The sequence below is a fragment of the Oryctolagus cuniculus genome, chromosome X (genome assembly GCF_964237555.1).
Source record: "Oryctolagus cuniculus chromosome X, mOryCun1.1, whole genome shotgun sequence".
Classification (NCBI taxonomy): domain Eukaryota; kingdom Metazoa; phylum Chordata; class Mammalia; order Lagomorpha; family Leporidae; genus Oryctolagus; species Oryctolagus cuniculus.
The window spans coordinates 26,127,817-26,144,112 of NC_091453.1; the positions used below are offsets into that span (position 1 = coordinate 26,127,817).

At 58.5% G+C, this 16,296-nt stretch overlaps 1 protein-coding gene across 1 annotated transcript in view; it reads right to left on the bottom strand.

Moving 5' to 3' along the window:
* Positions 1 to 15,099, bottom strand: part of BCOR (BCL6 corepressor) — a 113,053-nt gene extending 97,954 nt beyond the window's left edge. Inside the window, exon 1 of the mRNA XM_070066658.1 lies at positions 14,965 to 15,099. The gene's annotated coding sequence lies outside the window, so the exon portion shown is untranslated. The remainder of the gene's footprint in view (positions 1 to 14,964) is intronic.
* Between the last annotated feature and the right edge of the window lie 1,197 nt (positions 15,100 to 16,296).

Here is a 16,296-nt window from a genome sequence, read left to right on the forward strand (position 1 = left end):
AGTGAACCAGCAGATGGAAGATCGCTGTGTGTAACTCTGCCTTTCAAATAAATACCTAAATCTTTGAAACACACACACAACAAGTAGGTAGGAGAGGAAGATTTGGGGAATTCCCAGTTGCCATGATATAATTAACATCCTTTCAAAAGATAGTCCTTCAACACACCCAATGCAAGTTACCCAAAGTGAGGAAACAGACAGGCAAACAAAAGAAGGGCTCCTGACCTACGCATAGCTATAAAGGAAGAATAAGTCACCTAAATTTTTCCTTCCCTGAGAAGGCCCGTCTGTTATGGCTTTACTGTGAAAATACCTTCCCAAGTTTGAGGGTACTTCGCAAAGCTCATGGAAAGTGGAATTAAAAGGTTAGGGGCCAGCCCTGTGGCCCTATATGCTGCGGCGCTATGGCTGGTAAAGCTGCTGCCTGCAGCGCCGGCATCCCATATGGGCGTGGGTTCGAATCCTAGCTTCTCCCTGCTAATACACCTGAGAAAGCAGCAAAGCGTGGCCCAAAGTGCTTGGGAGACCCAGAGGAAGCTCCTGGCTTCGGATCGGCCCAGCTCTGGCCGTCACGGCCATTTGGGGAGTGAACCAGTGGATGGAAAACACACACACACACACACACACACACACCCAGTAACCTTGCCTTTCAAATAAATAAATACATCTTTGAAAATAAAAGACAGGTTTATTTTGGTGCAAAAAGAGTTTGAAATCTGTGCGCTGTGTTGACATAAGCATTTGTTTTCTGGGAACCTCGCAAAGACTTCCTACAGGGGCCTGTTGCTCCAATGTGCTATGTCAACTACAGCCTCAGGCCTGCCTACTGGCTCCCACCATGCCCTGTGTCACCTCCATCCCGCCCTGTGTCACCTTCTCTTTTCTTCTTGATCAGGGACAGAATCCATTTCTCCTTTGCCTTGACAATAGAGCTGCCATTCGCCAACTTGGTGGCTTTGTGACAATTTGGAGAGGGATGCCCTTGGGCCTGCATTTCAGCCCTCCCTCCATGCTGTGGTGGCTATGGTTCTTTGTGCACCGACTACACGATCTGATCCGGCAAACCTGCCTGAGAAGCCGGCTGACCGTTTAGTTTTGAGCCACGAGGCTGCTGCTGAATCCAGATCCCTCCGGCTTCCACCAGCGGAGGGGTTGGCACTATAGACCCGAATCACCTGAAGGGTGGCTGGCCTGAACCAGAGCCATCCCGGGAAGTCGGGGCGAGATCAGGAACGGGGCACGTGGGTCAGAATTCACCCAGACGTTCTCCTGGAGCTTAAGGAGAGCCCGAGCCCCATGCCTGAAAGGCTTTCTGAAAACGCACTCTTAGCCAGGGAGAAGGAAGCAGGCCCGAAGGTCCCCGCGCCTTCTGGGTTTTCGGAAATGGGAAGCGGTTGGGTTTCAGATGGAGGGAAGGTGTGTCCGGTCGAGGGAGTCAGAGAAAGCAATAACTGCCAATTTCAAAGCAAAACCAAGTCATGCTTTTGCCACCACCTTTTTTTCTCGCTGTCTCCCAGTCCCGCCACAATGAAATAGCAGATCAAAGGCAGAGGCAAATACAATTATGTCGCCTGTGAACCCCCTAGCATGAAATTAGAAGTCAAACTCCCCATTCAGGGGTTAGAGGCAGGGATAATGGGAACCTGGGGCCCCTTGCGTCACAACACTGGATGCAGTGTTGTGGAGACTGAAAACCACACCTGCGGGGGGAGGGGCACACATCGCAAGTATGAAGTTAATTTCTTATTTTCAGAAACGTATTGACGACAGTGCTAGCTCCGTACCAAATAAAGAGATCTGTAGATTGTAAAGGGGGGGCGGGGGGTGATCTGTAAGGCAACAGTGGAAAGAACACTATTGGAGGCTCACAACAGATGTCCCCCAAGATGGTGGCGGCCGGACCGCCAGGGCCTAGCCTATCGCCCTCTTCCCTTTCAAGGCCAAAGAGCCTAAGACACATCTGATCCCTCCGCTCAGCTCTTCTGGGTCCTTCCCACACCTGACAAGCTCACGGAGACAACTGTCCTTTCATAGTTTCTATTTTTCATCAAATCCGTATTTGCCTTAGAGTTCCATTTCTTTTACCCTGGCCTAATTTTAGCTCTCTGCTTCCCCCTGCCCCCATATAATTTCTGAGGCCTCTTGAGGGTATAAACGCCTATTATAACATAGACTATTCTGTTTAGAGCCACTGCTAATTAAGCTTAGCTCTCAAGGGTACCTGGCATGGCTTTTTTCCCCCCCTTCCCAATGCCCACAAGTTCTTTGCCATTTCTCCCAACTGAGAGGTAGGGGCCATGCTGCTTGCCCTTGAATTTGAGTGGACAATCACAACTAGAGACTATCACATAAGGGAGGCTTCGCGAATTGTAAGGGTGCATGAGAAAAGGTAGGCCAGCTTCCAGCTTTTTTTTTTTTAAGATTTTAATTATTTTATTTGAAAGGCAGAGTTACAGAGAAAAAGGGAGAAACAGAGAGAGAGAGAGAGAGAGAGAGAGAGAGAGAGAGAGATCTTCCATCCATTGGTTCACTCCCCAAATGGCTGCAATGGCCAGAGCTGGGCCAATCCGAAGCTGAGAGCTTCTGCCAGGTCTCCCACAGTGGGGGGTGAGAGGGGGGAGTTCAGGAGCCCAAGCACTTGGGCCATCTTCTACTGCTTTCCCAGACCATAGCAGAGAGCTGGATCAGAAGTGGAGCAGCCAGGATTTGAACCGGCGCCCATATGGGATGCCGGCACTGGGGGCAGCAGCTTTACCTGCTACAGCACCAGCCCCCCAGCTTCCATCTTACTTGCGGGAAGGCTTTGGGGGAGCCCGAGCTTTTCCAACCCTCACTACCCTGAAGCCACCACAGGGTGAGGGAGGCCAGGCCACACAGAGAGCCTGTGTTTGTGCTATGCCACGCAGCTGAGGGCCCAGTCCCAAGCCAGACATGTAGGTGAAGACGCCTCCACACGACTCCAGCCCTTAGCTGTGGCATCATTCCACCAAATTCCAGACCCACAGACTCTGAGCTGAACTCAATTGCTTCTGCGCACCCTGGCAGCACATAAGCTAGAGAGGAGGAGAGCGGGCTTAGAACATGCTGCTAAGCCCACGGAAGAAGGAGAGCTGGATTGAAAATAAAAGTGTGCAGAGCAGGAATTTGTGATGGGAACGCACACCCTCCAGTGCTGCTAATCAACTGTCTTGCTGCGGATGAAATCCTGGTGACCTGCCTCCTCCTCCAGTTCCATCCTGCACTTGCCATCAAGGATTTGCTTAAAGGGCGCTTTCTGTTTCTCTCTCCTGACTTACACTGGCTGTACCAGGGCGCCAGCTCACTAGGTCAGGAAGCAAAGAGCACTGCCAGCAGGCTAGTGTTGCTCGCCCATCCATTGTCTCCTCTCCCTATGTTTTCCTGGCCACTCAGGGCTGCCACGGGGAGGGAGTGAGTGCCGACTTCACCTTCTGCCCAAGTCCCACAGGTCTCTGCCTTCCCACTCCACTTCCTGACCCGTGCTACACCCTGGGCTCCTGCAGGAGCTCCCCTTCACACAGCTGGGGCACGCCTAACCCTAACCCTAACCCTAACCCCAACCCCACAGGCTGCCAGGCAGTGCATGTGGCCTCTGCCCCACAGCCAGCCCCTGGTGCCCAGGCAGCCCGCTGACCTTGACCCTGACTCCCAGGCTACCCTTCTGGGGAAATGCTTAGCCTAGGGAGACCTGAGGAAGGGCCGGGGAGCCCAGGGCTTACCTGCTCCTCCTCTGTCCCCCTCCAACACAGCATGCAGGGAGCAGGAGAAAGAACAAGTAAAGGAGCCTGCCATGGGGCTGCCCAATTGGCCAAACTGGGGGGAGTGTGTGAGTGAGTGGGGGGGAAAGGGGGAGGGAGGGAGGGGATGGTGAGAGGTGTGGCGCTACAGAACAGGCCAGAATAGGAGCAGCAAAGAGAAGCAGGCTCCTCTCCGCCCTGCCAAGTGCCAGCAGGCGAGCAGGGTTCAGGGGCTGAAGAGACAGCACAGATTGGGGTGAGGTGCCATCCCTGCTGCTCATGCAGCGCAACTAGGGACCAGGGTACAACTCACCCTGAAGTCCAAGGGCCTCGGACCAAAGGCTGGTACGGCTGGCTCCCCAGGGCCACAGCTTCGGGGCCGCCTGCCTATTAGACCATGGAGTCCTGTGGCTCCAGTTCCCACAGTGTACAAGTAACTCTTTCTTCTGACCCGAAGCCCAGCCCAGTGAGACCTGTGCCCAGGTAGGGCCTTACACAAACCTTCCTTTCTACACTTCAAACAATATCAGCCCAGATCCTCCCATCACTCCTTCAAGGGCAAGGGCACAGTAATTATGAAAAGCTTATTATTACCTGCCTGCTGCTTCACATGCAATTTCTTCACCTAATCTTTCTCCAATCTCGTGACGTAGGCATTCTCATGCCCATTTTATAGATAAGGAAACTGAGGCACAGAGATTACACAACCCTTAGGGGTAGAGCCCCCATCTTAAGCACGGAGATGTCTTGCTCCTGAGTTTTCAGCTATAGCGGTTGATCTCCCAAACATTCTGACCACTCATGCTGGGCCAGGCCCTCCACAGGGCTTGCAACGATAAGTGAACCAGTCCTCGCCCTTGGGAGTTTGCAGTTTCAGCAGGGGGAGACACAGAGATTTCGGATGGCAGCTAGGCCAAATACTGTGGGACCCCAAGCTGCTCCTCCTGTCCGTCCTTGGACACTGGCTGCCGGCTGGCTCTCTTCCCATGCCTGTCTTCCTCCCTTCTGTCCACGGGGCCTGCACCCACACTCCTGGAAGGGATCCTGGCCCCCTAACTTGCCGAGCGAGGCTGTCTTGGTTGGAAGACTGTGCTGGCCTCCAGGACTCCCGGCGGGGGGCGGGGTGGGGGGGAAGGGGAGGAGCTAGATGCTGACGGCAGGTTTCCTGAGCTGGGAAATGGGTGCAGGGGCCCCAACGCTGAGCAGGCTGGTAGGCCCTCGCAAGGCTTTTATTGAAGCCTGTTAAAGGGCTTTGGGCTTCCTCTGATGAAAGGCGCTTAAGTGCATCTGGTTATGATTACAGGGGAGGAGAAAGCCAGGCGGTCTCTGGGGGGTTGGACCAGTCATCTGGCTCTGCCTTCCTCAGGGCAGAACTGGCTGCTGAGGAGGCCAGGTGTGGGGGGCCAGACAGGAAGCAGAGCCCATGCAAAACCCTCCAACTCTCCAAGGCTCCTGACCCCAGCCCCTGGCTCTGTCAGGCGCAACTCCCAGCAAACAGCAGTGAGGCTCAAAGATGCCAGGTTTCTTGGAGAAAATCAAGTTCACAATGGCTGCTGCCCACCCCTGGCCGGCAGCTCTTCCCGGGTCTCCATCCCCTTCCTTTTCCAAAAGTCTCCTCCCAAGAACCCCTGACCCTCCATCTATTTTCCCCGGCTGCTCTTTCTCCCTCGGATGAAGTTTAACTAGGCTTTTGCACAAGTGTTGCTGTAAGCGATAAAAACTACGGAAATGCAGACTTCCAAAAGTTAAAAAAAAATGTTTTCTTTCTCCTTTTCAACTAGCCTGTACCGTTTCCCATAAAACATCCGTCTTTAAGGATGTTCCACGTCTCTGTAACTGACAACCATGCTGAATTAAAGGGAGAGATTAATATGAAAATAACGTGGCCGCCCCCAGAACGGCACCTGGCAGCCCCAAGCCGCTGGGTGCCGCGCCTGGCCCTGCGCCGTACTCCACGTGGGCACAGAGAGCTCTCAGGGGGATAGGATGGGTTAAACACAGTCCGCGATTGTAGAAACGAAAATGCATTTTTTTCTTACTGCTGCGTGTTATTATTGTCAAGTCTCTTTGCACCACCGTTTCTAAAAAGAAACCCGTGGGTCTGCACGGTCCTCCGCCGCCCGCTCGCTTTTTATTGTGCACGCAGCCTGGTCTGCGTGGATCCAGCACGTCGTGACCGCCTAGCTGGCGTGCGCGGACACCCTCGGATTGGCATTTCGATAAGAGCTGGGCGCATTGTCTCGGCGGCGACACACACACGCGCGCGCACGCGCGCACACTCACACACACATACACGTACACGTACACACACACACACACACAATGAAGGGCTACAGACCCCTGGCCAACCCTCCCCGAAACCCATAATTAGAGATGACCTTTGCGAGAGGCAATTAAAATATGGTAATGATCGATGCGCTCGCCTGTTTCCAAAAAGGCAAATGCACAGGTGTTGGCTTCAGGAGGTTCCACCTGGCCCGGCCGCGAGGCCTCCTACGGCTCATGAATGAACTCTTTCTCCCGGGAAGCTTCGATTCCCCGCTACCTACGCGAGCGCTGGCTCCCCTCCTCCCCTTCCCCTCCCCCATCAGTGCTCTCGCAGCCAGGAGCTTGCTGGCGGCGGCGGGGCTTTGTCATCGGAACGCACACACAGACACTCACACGCGCGCACCCGGCCACCACGGGACCGCGGCGTGTCCTTCCTTGTCGCACTCCCCTCCCAGCCCCCTCTTTTAAACAGCTCGTCCAAACCCTTTCTTTCGTCCTTTATGCGCGCGGTCCTTTGCATCGAGGGCTCAGGGAGTATTGTAGGGGGCCTCCCGCGCGGTGCGGGACCGTGGCGGGGAGGACAGGACCCGAGGCGCGCAGGGAGGACGCGTGGGCAGCCGGGCTTTGTTTTGGTTTTTGCCCCTGCCCGGAGGGCGGAGAAGCCTCGGCCGAGTTAGGGCCTACAAGCTGCAGGGAGCACCAGCCCCTCTCCCCCTCCGCCCGCAGAGCGCACGGAGAGCTCCCCTTTGGAGTACGCTCGGGACTTGGCGTGTGTGGGGCGCAGCGCTGAGGGGAGGGTCTCCCCGGCCACAAGTGGCTCTCCCCGCGCAGACAAATGTGCAGTGTCATTATGGTGGCTCCTGTTGCTCGGGGCCTCGGGGATGCTCCGAAGGCACGCGGGCACCCCGCCCCTGCATGGCGCTGAGGGGCGAGAAGCGGACTCAGGGGCTGGGGCTCCCCGGGGCACTGCCTGGAGGAGACGCCGCACTGGACCTTCCCGCACCTCCCCGGCTGCCTTCCGGGATCGCGAGCACGGAGCCAGGGCGGCCTCTCGCCTTTCATTACGGGGCCTACGAAAGCAGCAGCCCAGGCAAATATGTAGCTATTAAAATTAATCGCCCTGCGTTGTCAGCTGAACATAATGCAAATTATTTATGGGCTGTCTGCGCAATATTTATCATCGTGCAGGCTCCAGGCGCTTCGTGCCTCCCGGCCTCCCCCGCCCGCCCTAGCCCGCGCAGGACGAAGCAGCGCGCAGGCTGCGGCGGCCGGGGGACTCTGGGCACCCACATGGGGTTCCGAGGGTGCGGCATCAGGCTGCCTCCCGGGCCTACAGGCTCGCTGCAGTGCCTGCTATTTGTTATACAGGTCTTGGATGCCTACTATGTGCAAAATCGGCGGTCTTCGAAACGAGGGAGTAAAAACCAATTTGGAGACATCTGAAGCAGACAAGCTGGGGCCCTTGGGGAGACTCCCACGCTGCTCAAGTGGCTTTGGGGTGGCTTAAGTCTGTCCTCCGACCCGGGAAACCCCTGTTTTGCTCAAGCTGGATTCGCACTAGAAAAAAGCAAGAGCATCGGATGTGCCCCACAAATTTGAGTGCAAGGCGGTGGAGGGAAAGGGAATTCGGCGTCCTCCGAGCCTCAATACTTGCGCGCTGATCGCGGATAACAGATTAACTGCTAATTGTCGAAAGCGGCCAAGCATTCAGTTTATCACTGCTGGGGGCCCCTTGGTATTCGCTGCACTTTTTATATGTAAAAACAGCCTTGGTACCTCCTAAACGGCTTTTGTGTGGCTTTTGTTTCTCTTTCAAATACGGTGTTTTAAAAAACAGCAGCAACACGCCACCCCACCCCCTCTCCAACCAAGCCTGGCTTTAAAAAAAAAAAAAAAAAACCAACCAGGAGGAGAAATAATCTATAGGACAATCCCCCCCTACTGGTCGGCGCTGGCGTTGGGGCTTTTTACGCAGATCAAGTCGCCCTGGGCTGCGGAGGTAAACAGGCTTTCGGCACCGCTGCTAAATGAATCACGAGGGGGAAGAACCGGGACTGCGAGGCGGAGGAGGCCTCGGGATCCGGGCTGGGCGCCAGGGCGCAGCACGAGGGGCAGCGGGGTGGAGGCGGGTTAACCCTGGCGGGAGGCCCCGGGGCCAGGGAGGTGAGAGGAACGCCGGTGGGCGGTCCGGCCGGAGGCCCCTGATGCTAGTCTTGGCGGCCGGGTGAAAGCGCTGCCTGGGCCCCGAGCCCCCCAGCGCGCCTGGGCACCTCCTGGGGCCGGCCACGCTGCGTGAGCCCATCTGCAGGGAAGGAGGCCGCCTAGGACCCCCTCTCACACAGCTGAGCAGCTCTGGGGCTGCAGGGGCAGAGGCAGGCCTAGGTCTTTTCTTCTGATGTTCGTTTTTGGAGAAGGATCACCGTCCCCACCTTGCTCTTAGCTGAGCGAGCCTGAGCCAAAGCCTACTTCTGGGGTCCCAGCGTGGGGTGGGGGTGAGGGTAGTGGCTATTTACGAACGTTGCTCTGCACAGGGACAGAAGGGGACATAGCCAGGAAGCTACTTTGAATTTATATTTCTCCTTCCGTTTTCTTCTTCTCGAAATACGATTGACCCAATTTAAAGGCCCCCTTTCCCATTAATCCCGAATTTTTGATGGGAATTTTTCTTAGAACAGCCTAAAGAGTCTCCCATTCGTTCTGAAACTTACTCTAAAATATGTAAAAAAAAAAAAGAAAAAAGAAAAAAGAAGAAGAGGAGGAGGTTCAAAACGCGGGTTGCTGGTGGATTTGCTGGTGGATTTCCTTTATCTCCAGCCTTCCTGCGTGGGTTTGAGGAGGAGCTGGTTTTTACTTTGTTAAAATCAGCAAATCACTTTGTTCTTTTTTTTAACTGGAGGGAGGCTGGCTGCTGACCACAGTGAAGTGGACAGGGCAGGCTGCATTTACACAATGCACTAACTAACTGGGTGCTCAGAAACCCATGGTGGGGGTGGGGGGGAGGTGAGGGGCAGAGTAGTGTTCCTGTTCCCATTCTCCAGGTGAGGGGGCTGCCCCTCCCCCTTCCCGTTGAACTGAGGCCAGAAACCAGGTGAACCCGGCCTGCTCCTCAGGTCAATGTCACTTAGCAAAAGGCTGTGTCCTTTGCTTGGGGACGTGTTTGCTGTGACCCGAGCCACCCTCTCGGGCTGGAGGCAGCTCCTTCCACAGCCTGCAGCCTGCACACCTCACGGATCGTCTCCTACGACTGTCTGTTCACTCACTTCCCTGCACCCAGCCACTTCCGACCCGGAGCCCGGCAGTCCAGTTTTTAAAGTATTTCTGCACACAGACCCTGTGGCCGTGCCGGAAGTGTTTTATGGACCCGTGAGCCCAGTTAATCCCAGAAGGCGAGGCAGGATTAGTCCCGGGGGAAGGTGGGGGGTTCCGTGGGGGTCGGGTGGCTTCGGCAGTGCGTGCCCCCTCCCCGATAAACTGGGAGATGTGAGCTAGAGTGCACGGGACCGGAGGCCTGCGGGCCCCTGGCTCTGCCCTCCGTCCTCTGGGAGACCAGGGCTGGCCGCGGAGAGCGCAGTTGTGCGTGCTTCCCCACCCCCGCCCCCGTTTTTCGTCTTGCAGCCCTCTGGAAAGGAGGAGAGCCGCAACTCGCGGAGGGAGCCGGAAAGAAACACTTAATCACCGGCGTCTCGCTGCTCGTCACGCGAAGATGGCAGCGCCTCCCCTGGGTTTCAAGGTTCCGGGAAAGGCGTGTGTTCTGCCTTGAGGCGCGCGAGCTGCCGCGCTCCCTCCCTCGGCTCGGCGGCCGGCCCGGGCTCACCGAGCTTCTTTCTCTAGGCCGACCGTGGGGGCTAGGCCGCGTCTGCGCCGCCCTGGGAAGGACCCTCGGGGCTTGGCGAGCTGAAAGGGACGCTCAGAGGGGGTGAAAACACACACTGGTCCGGGGCACGCAGGGGCGTCGATACAGAACGTGCACAGTGCGCTCCTACTGCGGTGGCCAGAGGCCGAACCAGCCTCCGCGGGAGAGGGGGCTTACACAGCCACCTGCACACACCCCCCACCCGGCCCCGCTGCCGTCCCTCCGTTCTGACCCCGGGGCCATGGCGAAACACGGAGCGATCAGGTCCCCGCCGGCAGCCCCACTTCCCGGGGGGAGCCGAGGATCCCCGGGTCCACCCGCGCGTCCCGCGGGTGCCAGCGTGCGCACAGACGCCAGGGAGGAGGGGGGCAGCGCGGCCCCGGCACCTGGACTCCTCTCGGGCGGGCGCAGCACACAGCCGCTGCTGGCTGCCGAAGCGCCCGAGGAGGGAGGCAAAGCGGGGGCCCGGGAGACCGGCTGCACGCTCAGAACCCAGGGTGTGCGCGCGTGCCCGTGGCCGGGGGAATCGGTGTTTAAGGGCAGGCAGGGTGAGTGTGAGCAAGCCGGCACCAGCCGTCCCGAGGCCGTGGGGCTCCGTGCCTAAGGCTGGCTTGCTCAAGCGGAGAGCTTCGCGAGGCGCCGCCGGGCGTCTGGCCAGCTCCGTGGGAGGAGCCCGGGGGCGCGCCCGGAGCCAGGGGACTGGCGAGAACCAGCCGCCCTCGCAAGCGGCCGTTTAGCTCCGCCGCCCAGGACCACTGACACTCCGCGATAAGGAGCTCCCGAGCAATCGGCTGCCCCCAGCCCCTAGTCACCCCCGCGCTGCCGGATGCTCTGTGGCTGCGTGGGTCAGGGGCCTTCGCCCAGCCTTCCCTGACCCCGTCGCTGTCAGAGCCAGTTCTAGGACTTCCGCACCACAGACCGGAACTTTCCTTTGCAAAGTAAGGGCCAAACGTTGGGCTTCCGGGCTCTCCCCATCATATTTGCCTTTGGAAGGTTGGAGTCCAGGCAGTACCCTCCAAACACCTCCCCACACCAAACAGCTTGCTTTCACCCCACTGCCCTGGGCAAGCCGCACAGCCGCTGCTCACTGCGCTCAGCCCTGGGCCCAGCCCAAGCTGTGCTGTAGCAGCTCTAGACCGAAGGGTCAAATGGCTGTCTCAGGATTGCTCTGCTGGTGCCCCAATACTGGAAATACGGAGAACACCGCCTCAGATACACTGCCTTGGGGTTAGGATTTGAACTCAAGTTCCAGTTCCCTAAGGCTCATATGGGAGCCAGGGATTTGGGTATGGTGGAAAGGACACTGTTACCCCTTCTCCCCACCCCCACCCCGGCGGGGGGAATGTTAAGAAGACAAAGCAGGCCCCCACTGTCTTCCTTGGACTTCCCCCTAAAGGCCTGCCGGTGCAGGACAGAGTGTTTTGTTAATGGCGCTCATTGGGGTTGGATTAATGGCAAGTTGGCGTGAGGGTTCAGGCACCATTCATTCCATTACCCAGCCTGGCGCTGCAGCCTCACAGAGCCGCACCGGCTGTTTCAGACCCTGCAGCGCACTCTTTCGGGCCACCTCCTCCTAGAGCTGAGCACACGCGGCTCTGCAGGTGTACCTACGGGTGAGTTTCACTCTGCTCTGGGCAAGGAGTGTGGCCCGCAGTGGCCCAGGCTGCCAGTGGGCCACATTTTACTGATCCACAGAGGGAAGTACTACTTGTGTAAACAGAATCGGGGGAATTTCTAGTGTCAAAAGGGTCTCTGGCAGGATGGGGAGGGCTGGGGCCATCAGGGGCCTGAGGAGGCCTGCGCCCCCTACCTGGCCTCTCTCTCTCTCAGGTCACACATAATTCATTGGTGACACTGCCTTTTCCTTTTCAAAGGGGGCAGGAACGGCCTTTCCCTTAGTGGCTACAAGCAAGAGCGATGATCGCCTAATCAGTGCCCGGCTCTCAGTAGATCCTTATCTGAACTGTGCGTGCCAGGCTGCCAGTTCCCAAAGACAAAGCAAGGGCACCTCCGAGTTCGCTCTCCAGGCCTCAGGGTCACCTCTGGGACACCCCCTTCACAGCCCCAGGGCCCCCACAAGCTGCTGCCTGACCAGCCTCCCTCCAGAACCAGAACTCCAGTTCTCCAGCACCACCCAGAGTTCCCGGTTCCCCTCCTCCAAGCCCAAGGCATGCAAGTGAGAGTCCAAGGCTATCATCCCCTCAGCACACCCTGCAGCAGGTAAGCCAGGAAAGAGACAGCCAAGAGCAAAACGTGGGCTATGAAAGCCAGAAGCCAGGGCATCTACGTCTACTGCTCAGTACACCCCCCCCCCCCCCCCGGTCTGAGTTTGCAACCAGTGATCCATCAATCCCCAAATAGAAAGTATAAAATAATGCCTTCTTGGAGTTCCATTAATTAAAAGTTCTCGAAGGTGTGCAGAAAGGGACTCTGCCTTCTTGGGACACACAGCAGCTGAGCCAAGATAATACTCAGCTCAGCGCCTCCAGTACACATGTTTAATAGCCGGCAGAGAGCAAGGTTCGCATCTAGCAATTAACCACTTCTCACAGTATTTATAAGTGATTTCAACGTGTACTGGATTAAAAAAAAAAAAAAAAGCTCAGGACTGGTGCTGTGGCGCAGCGGATCCCATATGGGCACGAGTTCGAATCCCAGCTGCTCCACTTCTGATCCAGCTCCCTGCTAATGCACTTGGGGAAAGCAGCGGTGGATGGCCCAAGTGCTTGGAACCCTGCACCCACATGGGAGACCTGGAAGAAGCTCCTGGCTCCTGGTTTCTGCCTGGCCTGGCCATTTGGGGAACGAACCAGCTAATGCAAGACCTATCTCTATCTCTACCTCTCTCTGTAACTCTACCTTTCAAATAAATAATATTAAAACACACACACACACACACACAAAACCCCGAGTCTTGCTTGAAATATACACACAGGCAGCCAGCATTTTGATGGGGACACATTGCCGCAGCTGTCTGCCCGCAGTTATCTGGCCCCTCTGAGCAAGAATTCGCGTTTTCTTTTTTTTTTTTTTTAGCTCGAGAAGGGACAGGCGGCCCTCATGGCTCTTCGTTCAGCAGTCCCCTGGCAAGCAGCCTATCCCCCAAAGCACCGGCGACAGAGGCGGCCGCATTAATACTCGCGGGCAGCCCGCTCTGCCCTACACTGTCATTTTTTCCATCGGTCAGGATCGGGCTGGGGAGGGGCGTTCTCCTCCGAGGGGCTCTGCACGGATCGTTGGGTTTTCCCCGGCGAACTTAACACGGAGGCAAAAGGGGCAGATGGAAACCAGGCCTCGGCTGGCCGGGCGCGCAGAAGCGCCGCACTCGGCAGCTCGACGCAAAGCCAGGGCTGGATTTTCGCAGCCCGGGCCGGCGGCCTCCCCGCGCCGGCGCGATCCTCTCTCCCCCGGGCTCAGCAAACGTGCTCGCTTAATTCCGCCCTGGAGACAGCAGCTGTGCGGCGAGACGTGGGGTGTGTGTGGGGGGGAGAAAACCTGCAACTTTTCCAACAGAAAGTGTGTGCGCACTGGAGAGGTGAAGGCCCACCCCGATTCTGTGCACGTAGCGACACAGCATCTAATCAGTGTCACTGCCAGGAATACGCTTCCGCGGCGGGCGACACCCGCCCCCGCCAACCTGCAGGAGGCGGCGGCGGGGTGGGGGGGGGATGCAAATGGCGTCTCGCGGCGTCCCAGACCCTGCGCGGCACCCGCTGCCGCGACTCGGAGCAGACGTTGCAGCGAACCGAGGTGCAGCGTCTGGGGACGCGAACACGCCGGCAGATCGAGCCCTTCTCCGGCGCCCGGGTCGCGGGAAAAGGAACTAGCACCACTCCCTACTCCGAGGCCATTCTCCCGCCCCCACCTCCGGAAGAACCGCCCTTCCTCGACTGGGGTGGGGGGCGGGAAACTTTAGAAAGACAACCGGTCCGCGCCTTCCCCGCCTGGCACCGCACAGGAACGTGGGTGGGCTTCCCGTCCGCCACCACACCACACTACCTGGCTCTTCCCGGGCCTCGGACCCGAACCTCGTGGTCTAACGGAAGCAGAGTACATTTCGGGCCACTCGGCCGCGGGGAGACACCAAAGTCGGGCATCCCCAAGGGTTCTGGCCGCTGGCCAAGTTTGTGTCCTTTCCCTCCCACGCCGGAGTAGCGCGCGCCACTTTGGGAGAAGTCGGAGTCCCTCACCCCCGGGTCACCCCTGTCTTCTCCGAGGGGGCCGATGGTTTCTCTACAGCACCTCCTCCCGCCTCGCAGTCCCCGCGCGGCTCCCACACCCCCTGGGGAGGCCCCAGAGATAGCCCGCGTCTTCCTGTGCTCGCTCTTCCGGGGGAGGGGGAGGCGGGTTCGAGTGCGTTGGCCACCGCTGCGGCCCGCAGCCCCGCGGAGCCACCTCGGCGGCCCTCCCCGGCCTCAACCAAGGCTGAGGCTCTCCCAGCGTGGCCCCGCGGGGCGTACCCTCCCCCCGCCGCCGCGTACTGGGGTGCCCCTGGGACGCAGGCAGGGATGGCGGTTCCGGGCGTTCCGGCATTTGCATGCAAAAAGAAAACAAGGCCGGCCACTGCAGGAGCGGCGCCTCCATTCTAGGGGGTTCGGACGCCCGCGCAGTCTCCGCGTGGGCTCCGCTCTCGCCGCAGGGGCCCGCTTCCGTCCCGGCTTCCTCCCAGCGATTCCTCGTCCCGCCTGCGCCGCACCACGCGGAGCTCCGAGCGCCGGGGCTCCCACACCGGCCCCTCCATAACTCGCGCGCCCTCCTCGCTCCGGGCTCAGGGCGCCGCTCGCTCCCAGCGCCCCCAAGTGCTCCGGTTCCACCTGGGGCTGCAAAAGCTGCCGCCCCGCGCCACCCCCGCCCGCCCGCCCGGCCCGGCGCGGCCCGGCCCTAGTCCCAGCCCGGCTCCCCCGCCAGCTGCGCCGCCACCGCCGCACGTGACCCGCCCCCGTCGCGGCTTCCGCTAAGCTGCCTGTTCCGGAGCACAAACAATTTCGGCTCTGACGCGGGGTCTCTCGGGCCCGGGCGTCCTCTGCTCCCTGCTACCCCCCCACACCCCCCTCTTCCGGGTACTAGAACTCCAAACAAGTCGCTGACCTTCGGGCGGACCGGCTCCGGCTTCCACCGACTCCGGCATTCCGTTCAAACCCTGCAGCCGCGGCTTCTAAGATTTCACTCCGCGCCGGGCTCGAGGGGGAGGGGGTGATTTTCTCCGGGAAGCGGGTGTCTCAGATCGAAAGAACCACTTCACTCTCCTTCCCTTCCTCCGAAGTGAGTTTTTAGACTCTCTGGAGGCCCGGGGGGCGGGGTGGGGAGAACGGGAGCCAGGCGCTCGCAAGGACCCCCTCCTCCCTGCACATGCCGCCTTGTCAAGTGTGACCCGATTTCCAGGGTCAGCGGCAGGGGGCCTGGCCGGCTTCGGAAATACCACCAATCGGTGGGCCGTGGCAGCGGCCAGAGCTGGGCTGGAGTGCAGATCCTGCGCTAAATTGGCAGCGCTGGCTCCCACTTCCGCCTCTGTGCCAGGTACTTGATGTGCACGGCCAGAAACTGAGGCATAGCGAAAGGACACACTTGGATGGTTCTCTGGGTTACCCAGCTAGTTAACTGACTTGGTGGGAAGTTGATCCCAGGAATCGCTGAGTCTCCGCAGGCTGTAGTAGGTGTCAGTGCTCCCTATGGTATCAGAAGTACCCACCGATTGACAAGCCTCGAGCCCGCCCGAGGGCTATGGACTTTACCCGTAGCATTGTGGTGCACGTACAGCAGCCGATTTGTGGAGCCAGCAGGTGTCTAAGTAAGGGACTGACAGAATCATTGATGGAGAAAACAACCCTCACCCTTGTCCCTTCTAAGAGGATTGTCCTATCTTAATAAAATCCCTGGTTGTGTTGTGAGCGCAGGAAACTCTTCAAAAAATACTCTGAGCTGCCGCCCTCACCCTTCACTCACTCAGCAAGCACTGGAACTTGCTAAGGTGCATACTCAAAGCAGCTTCAAGTTGGGGGTCAGCCGTTCCCCCCCACCCTCTCCTGTTCTGTAGCCTTCTGCTCAGCTCACTGCCAGTGAAGCGGTTCTGAACCTAGCAGGTTGGGAGGCGGGGGCAGCCTTGGCTTGCCTTCCACAGGCCAGGAGCTCAGTGCGAGCGGGCCTTGCAGCTCGGAGGTTACTTTTGAGCCCGGGGACCCCACCGTGCAGCTTGCTGTGAGGTCACATTTGCAGGAAAGCAGTCGCCTACTTTAAGTGACAGCTCTGCAATGCTGGGACCCCACTGATGATTTGGAGAGCTGTGCCCGGGGTGGGGCATTATGGTGCCCGCCCCCGTGAGGGCCTGAGCACTCACTGATACAGCTCAGAACCAGGTTTAGGGAGACTGCTTGGATGTAGTTTGAGACCATGTTGTAATCCCCCCCCCCCCCACGCCAGCTT